This window comes from Lissotriton vulgaris, chromosome 3_1 (genome assembly GCF_964263255.1).
Source record: "Lissotriton vulgaris chromosome 3_1, aLisVul1.2, whole genome shotgun sequence".
NCBI lineage: Eukaryota > Metazoa > Chordata > Amphibia > Caudata > Salamandridae > Lissotriton > Lissotriton vulgaris.
Window position 1 is genome coordinate 213,531,858 of NC_141689.1, and position 6,818 is coordinate 213,538,675.

General features: G+C 50.7%; 1 non-coding gene across 1 annotated transcript; it reads right to left on the reverse strand.

Annotated features, from left to right (window-relative positions):
• Positions 1-6,407: 6,407 nt before the first annotated feature.
• Positions 6,408-6,478, reverse strand: TRNAA-UGC (transfer RNA alanine (anticodon UGC)). Its single transcript has one exon. It is a non-coding gene; the product is annotated as a tRNA-Ala (tRNA).
• Between the last annotated feature and the right edge of the window lie 340 nt (positions 6,479-6,818).

The following is a 6,818-nucleotide window of genomic DNA, read 5'->3' on the forward strand; positions in this document are numbered from 1 at the left end:
ATAATGCATGCAAAATGTAATAATGACACAACGCTAATGTGTGTAGCAAAATAAATGTATTTGTTTAAATCACAAAAAAGGTACCATTTCAACTATCTTCCACTAACAGTATTACAGCATACTGCAGTGTCAAAGGACAGGGCAGGCTTAAAGTCAGCCCGTGCCTGTTATTGTCTAATGTACTCAAGTGCGCCTCCTGCGCGTTCCGCCCAAGCGCCTCTGAGGCGCATCCTCTTCCGGGGCTTCTGGACCTGGCGTGGGCCTGGTGCTGCGGCTGAGTGGCGGGATTAGTGAGGCAGAGTGGCTGCTGATGGTGGATGCCCCCTCACTAACATCATCACCCCCAACAGTGGAAGGTATAGGAGGAGAGTGTAGTGCCGTAACCGCCGTGCTCAGGTGCTCCAGGACCCTGGTCATGTCCTCACAGCACTGGACAAGTTGGTGCTGCTGTGCCAGTGACCGCCGCAACAACTGTGATGTTGCATTGGCAGCAACATAATTCGAACTGCTGTAGGAGGCCAGCCGGCTCATGAGCTGATGGTGGCGGCGGCGTGCTGCACTGCGCTGTGTGGTCATCACAGCAGTGTTGGCCTCCATGGCTGCAGTCATGCGGGCCATTCCATCACCCACACCTGCCATGGCTGCAGTCATGTTGTCAATGCGCTCCCCCATACCTGCCATGGCTGCCGTCATGCGGTCCATGCGGTCAGCGACTCCGGCCACATTGCGCCCAATCTTGTGGATCTGGAGCTGAATGGCACCTTGCTGTTGTGCCTGGCGCTGATGTATTCTCAACATGCGTCTTTCGACGCTCAAACTCGCCAGCCCCTGTCCATTGCCCCTCCTGCTTGCTGGAGTGGTGTGCTGGCGAGACCTGCCACGCCTGCTCTGCTGGCCTGACAATGTGGCTGGCCGCTGTGTCGCAACTGTCGCGGGCCCAGATGTTGTAGCAACAGCTGCTGGTGGTGTCACAGCAGGCGTTGGTAGTGCGCCAGATGCAGGGGGCTCAATAGTCGCTGGCCTGGCAGCGGCTCTAGGTGGTGCGGCAGTTGCAGGGGGCACAATAGTAGCTGGCCTGGCAGCGGCTCTAGGTGGTGCGGCAGTTGCAGGGGGCACAATAGTAGCTGGCCTGGCTGCGGCTGTAGGTGGTGCACCAGTCGCAGGGGGAACACTGCTGGTGGACCTGGCTGCTGTTGTTGTTGCAGCGGCAGGGGCTGGTGCCTGGGTTGGTGGTGGCACCTCCTCCTCCTGGACCTCCTCATCAATTTGCAGCCTTTCACTGTCGCTGCTTTAGCCGCCACCTGTGAGGGTAAGTGGACGATCATTAGTTGCATGTATCTGGCAGACGTGCAGTTGCTACATGCATGCTGGGTGACATTCCCTGAATGGCTGTGGCTTTGCGTACTTTGGAACCTGTCTGGCTGCATTGTGGAACTACTACATTGTGGCCACACTACATCTCCCACAATGCTTCAGAGCATTCCCTGATGTGCAACAATGGCATGCCTATGGGACATTAGGGGAGCCTATTTGGTCATGGACATTCATAGGGGACAGGGTCGCAGTCGCATGCTACTTACCTTGGGTGTCTTGGGTGGTGCGGGATGAGTCGAGATGTGTGAAGCCTGTACACGCCTCCCTCTCAAGGGTGTTTTCCACCTGGTCCTCCATGGGTGTGTTGGGAGGGACTGTAGGTCCGCCACCTCCAGTGCCCGACGACTCTCCAAGGCGCTCCGCCACCTTCTCTTTGGCACGACCTCGGAGGTCGTACCATCGTTTCTTCAACTCCTCTAGTGACCTATCGGCCACTCCCACGGAGTTGACAGTGGAGGCAATCCCCTGCCAGATCCTCCGTTTTTATTGCTCCGGGACCCTCCTGGAGTCTTTACCGAAGAGTTTGTCGTGGTTGACCACCACCCCTTCAATTAAATGTTCGAGCTCCTGCTCAGAAAATTTGAGCTTCCTTTTCCGCCCTGAGGTGTTGCTGGAGCCAGGAACAGGTTCCTCTGACATGGCAGCAATGTAGTAGATGAGTGCAGATCACCAGAATTGCAGCAGCTCTCCCACTTGCTCCCTCGAGGTCTGCCTCACTGTGGTGATTGGGGGTGGGAACTGGCTGCTTCCTGGTTGTGATGTCATCACTGGGCTCGAAATGCGACTTCCCGTTTTCCCGATCTCGCGAGCTTGCGATCTCGCAAATAGCGATATCGCAAATAGCGATATCGCTATTTGCGAGTTCGCAATCCCGGCGCGGGTATCCCGAAATAGCGATTTTTCTGCGATTATCGGTAATCACAACCGGAATTTGCGCCCGCGTGCGAATCGCATTTTTTAATCGCTAATCTTCATGAATTCAGATTTGCGATTTCTCAATAGCTTTTTTTAGCTATTACAGAATCGCAAATCCCGTTTTTCATGAATCAGGCGGCAACTCCCCATTCATTCCTATGGGCCAAAAGGCCCATAGGACTGAATGGGGAGTATTATTAGCAATTTGCTAATCGCAAATAAGATAGCTATTTAAAGGGTGCCAGGGGTGTCCAAAGGACACCCTGTAGCACCCCTTAAATGCAAATTTAAACAGGTGTTGCGCACACACATGTCCAAAGGACATGTGTGTGTGTAACATGCAAAAGAAAAAAATGCACTAAAGTGCTTTTTACTCTTTTTTCGCAATTTACCACGAAGTCAGACGTGGTAAATTGCGACCAAATATTGCGAATTCGCAATTTCTAATTGGTTGATGAATTGCATTTAAGGAATCTCTATTAGAGATTCCTTAAATCCAATTCCTCGCAAATATGTAATTTCGCTAATAGTGATTTTTGCATTTGGGATGATGAATCCCAAATGCAAAAATTGCACTTGCAAAGGGCCAGATTCTCAGAATCTGGCCCTTTGAGAGTGCAATTTCGCTTGATGAATCGGGCTGTTGGTCACATAAGGAGATTACAGATAAAGTAAATCCACAGAGAGTAGAAAACGGAATGTTCAGTTACAGAAAGAGGACATGCAAGGAGTTTAAGAGAAAGAAGGGATATTAGGAAAGAGACAGTTCAAATCGTAATGGATTTTATTTTTAAAAATATTCTTTCTATTATATGATTTAAAAAATGTATAAATATAAAGGCTGTGCTGGTTAAAAACATGTGACACGGTAGTACATTTCCAAAAAAGCACTCAATTAATTCATGTTTCCTTTATGTCGCTTCTGGCAGGCACGTACAGACACTTAAAAAGCAATCAGAGGCGAGCAGGCAACATTTGAGGTGGGGGGGCAGGGGGTTTAGGCAGTCATTCAATCAGGAAGGGCGAGGGGCGTACACAAACAGAAAGAAGTATACACGAAAGCAAAAACCTGCCTGCAGTCAGAAGGCACAATAGACTGAGGCGGAACAGAACTGGCACTCAGATAGAAGTAGGCACCATTCAGTAGTCAGAAGCAGGCATGTTGGAAGCCAGACATTCAGATACCCGCACAGTCATTAAGGCCTTGGAGCAGTCAGACGAGGGGCTCCTGGCAGTCTGAGGCAGGCAGACAGACCAAGAACCAGGTGCTAGCAGTGAACAGCTTGCTGCAGCCGGTTTGCAGTCATAAGCAGGCACACAGACCGAGGCAGAGCGGGACAGGTACATGCAGGCACCATGAGGTGGATAGAAGCAGACATGAAGGAAGTCAGATCAAGCATGTGAGGAGTCGCAAAGGAATCACAGGCACAGGCCGCTGCAGGCAGACAGATACAGGCACTCAGGCAGTCACAGACAGTCAGGCACGTCCGCATCCATGAAGGCATGGGAGCAGTCAGACAAGGGGCTTCTGGCTGGCAGTCTGATGCAGGCAGACACAGATCCTGGGAACAGCCAGTTCACTGATCCACTCGAGTCACTATACGCTATGTCATACTTAGTTCCAAATATCCAAAATACCGCCTTGTGGCTCCAATGGACATAGTCCCACTAGGACTGATTAGATAACCCACGCCGTAGTTCAAAATAGAAGTCACCCTAGGTAATGGATTTAGCCTGCAACAATGCCATGGCTAAGACTGCTTCGCGTTCCTGACAAGCTACAGTGACGTCACTAATGGTGAGGTCCGATTCCCAAGCTAACAGCGGCTCGCAATACTTGAGTCTTGGGGGGGGTCTTGCGGGGTGTCGGGGGTCATGGTGGGGGCAGGGGGGATGTTTAAAAAATAGAATATTAATAAAAGGAAACTTACCGGGTCCACGTCGCCTCAGCTGCTCCTGGGCCAGGATCCCAACTCCTGCGTTGGCGCCTGCCTTCAACGTCTTCGGAGTTCGGAGTGGCTGGCAGTGGCAACCCCTCTCAGCCAATCCAGAAACTGCATTAGCAGCACCAGGATTAGCTAGAGCAGGGATAATCCCCGCCCATTTAGAAGACCGGGGGCTGGCCGGCTTGCTGCATGAAGCAACCCTTGGGGCCCTTGCTCTTCTAATGGGAAGAGTAGTAGTGGCTGTAGTGCACATGTTCGGGCTGGTTGTGAAAATTACTAGCCCCAAGCCGAACATGCACACAACTGCTGTGCTGTCGGTAGTCTTACAGTGAGTCGAGTCTGTCACTCAAGTGCAGGCCCTACCCACCCACCCCCTTCAGCCTTCAATTACCTTCGGATTGCTTTGAAGAAGTGAGGTTCTAATTACAGCACACCAGTAATTTCAATTCTTTCAGTCTTTGTATGTGTATTGCACAGATGAAAACTCAAACTGTTGTAACCAGTAGAGTTTACAAGAAGACACAACATTCAAACAGCATAAGGGTGAATTAGTAATCCAATGTAGAGTAAAGAAAGGTCCTCTTCAAATATGTTTTCTCCTTTATTCAAATTTCATAAAAAACAGGTTCTCCCAGCATAAACATCGCCAACACGAGTTTCGTCTCCCACAGAGACTTCATCAAGGCATAGAAAATAGTAGAAATGTTTAGTAATCCGCTCAAGAAGTAAGGACACAACGTTGAGTATTGTTAATGGGATACCCCAGAGATTGAAAATAAAGTAAAGCTCAAAGCTGAGTTCACTTCAACATGTGGGTCGGCATGGTTGTCAAAGCAAAAGTATCATCTATCATTGGTAGGAAGATGTAACATAGGCGAGAACAGATGTAGGCTCATGAAGTCAAAATCCAAAGTTTTTTGAAAGGTCCCATAGAATACGAATCCAATATTTCAAAAGTATGCGGAAAAATTAAACAAACTCCCTGCAGTATTGGAAAGGTCCGCATTCGCAACCATAATAAGTTGCAGTCCACCAAGTGGCAGCAGCGCTCGTGACAAACTTCGTCGCCCGCAGTAACAAACGAAGCATTTAACGCGCTGCTGCCACTTGGGGGACTGCAACTTATTATGGTTGCGAACGCGGACCTCTCCAATACTGCAGGGAGTTTGTTAAATTTTTCCACATACTTTTGAAATATTGGATTCGTATTCGTATTTATTTGTACTACAAATAATTACCTCTTAATGCAAGTTGCAGACTTTTCCATTTTGGACACTACTACCTTCTTTTGTTGACCTTCGGATTGCTTCACAGCCTCGGGCGTGTCCCGGTACAGTTCACGTTTCAGCACGACCGCTGCGCTAGACTGCAAGCGTTTTATTAATTGGAATTTGCACAGAGGCGCATGAATGGAGTCACGTGGCATTAGTTGGGCAATGCCCTAGCACCCCTATGGATGTACCGCCACTGGCTGGGGGGATTGGTTGTTCCCAACGCCTGCTGCTCCAGTCTCCCGGTTGCTTCCGGGTTGCTAGGCGCGCCTTCCTGCGGCCGAGCCGGGTGGAAGACGCACCATGGTTGCTGTGTTCTGGCCTGCCCTGCCCTGCCAATGACCTGGTGGATGTGCTCTGAGCTGTTTGTAGGGGTGGGTGGGCCTTGTTTCTGGTGGTGTTCCGCCCCCCAACCCCCCTCTTCAGGTGAGTTCCGGCAGTGTTTCTTTTTCTTCATTTTGGGGGTGTTGCTTTGGCCTATCGGCTATGGTGGTTGAATCTGTAGCTGGGGCGGAAATGTCGAGTCGCAGCGTAGACGCTCATCATCCACGCTGGGTACATCTCTTGTTTATTCCGTGCTTACCAGGTACTGTTTGGATCCGTCTGTGGCACGGATGGTGCTCATGCGCAGCGCTTGATGGGACTTCCCCCGCACACACGCATGTTCTTTTACTCAGATCCTTTCCTGTACCTTGGAGTGTGGCAGTACATAGTTGGCGTTGCAGTACATAGTTGGGTGACTGTCCCTCTTCTCCCCTGATGGGTTTCTGTTTCTCGTGGCATTTGAGTTGCAGTGGCCTATAGTGGCTGTGGTCATGGACTCTATTGCCACCAGGTTTTGTGTTCAGGATGACAGCAGGCTCGCCTCATGGATGTCGCCATGTTATGCAAAGATGTAGCCTGGGTATGCCGGGAATTGAACCCGGGTCCTCATGCATGCAAAGCAAGCACTCTACCACTGAGTTACATCCCACTTCTAGGAGTTGCTGCTTGTGCTTGCGATGTCCCGGGTGCTGGGCCTCCATGGCTGTATCCTGTGTCTTTGGGGCAGCTGGTCCTGGCCATCTGGGTGTGCCACATGCTCTTGCTCTCTTGTTCTATGCTTCCCCGGACTCCATTCTCACCCGTTGGGCCTGTTTTCTCGGGGTGCTATCTTTGGCAGCTTGGTTCGGCTTTCTATCTTCTGCGCGTTCTCAGGGGGTGCTGTGGTGCTGGGCAGGTCTCCGTTTCCGGGCCTGCCTCCCTTGCTGGTATGCCCTTTGGGTGTCCTGCACCTGCAGCCATTGCTCCTCTGGGCCTCTTCTCGCCTACT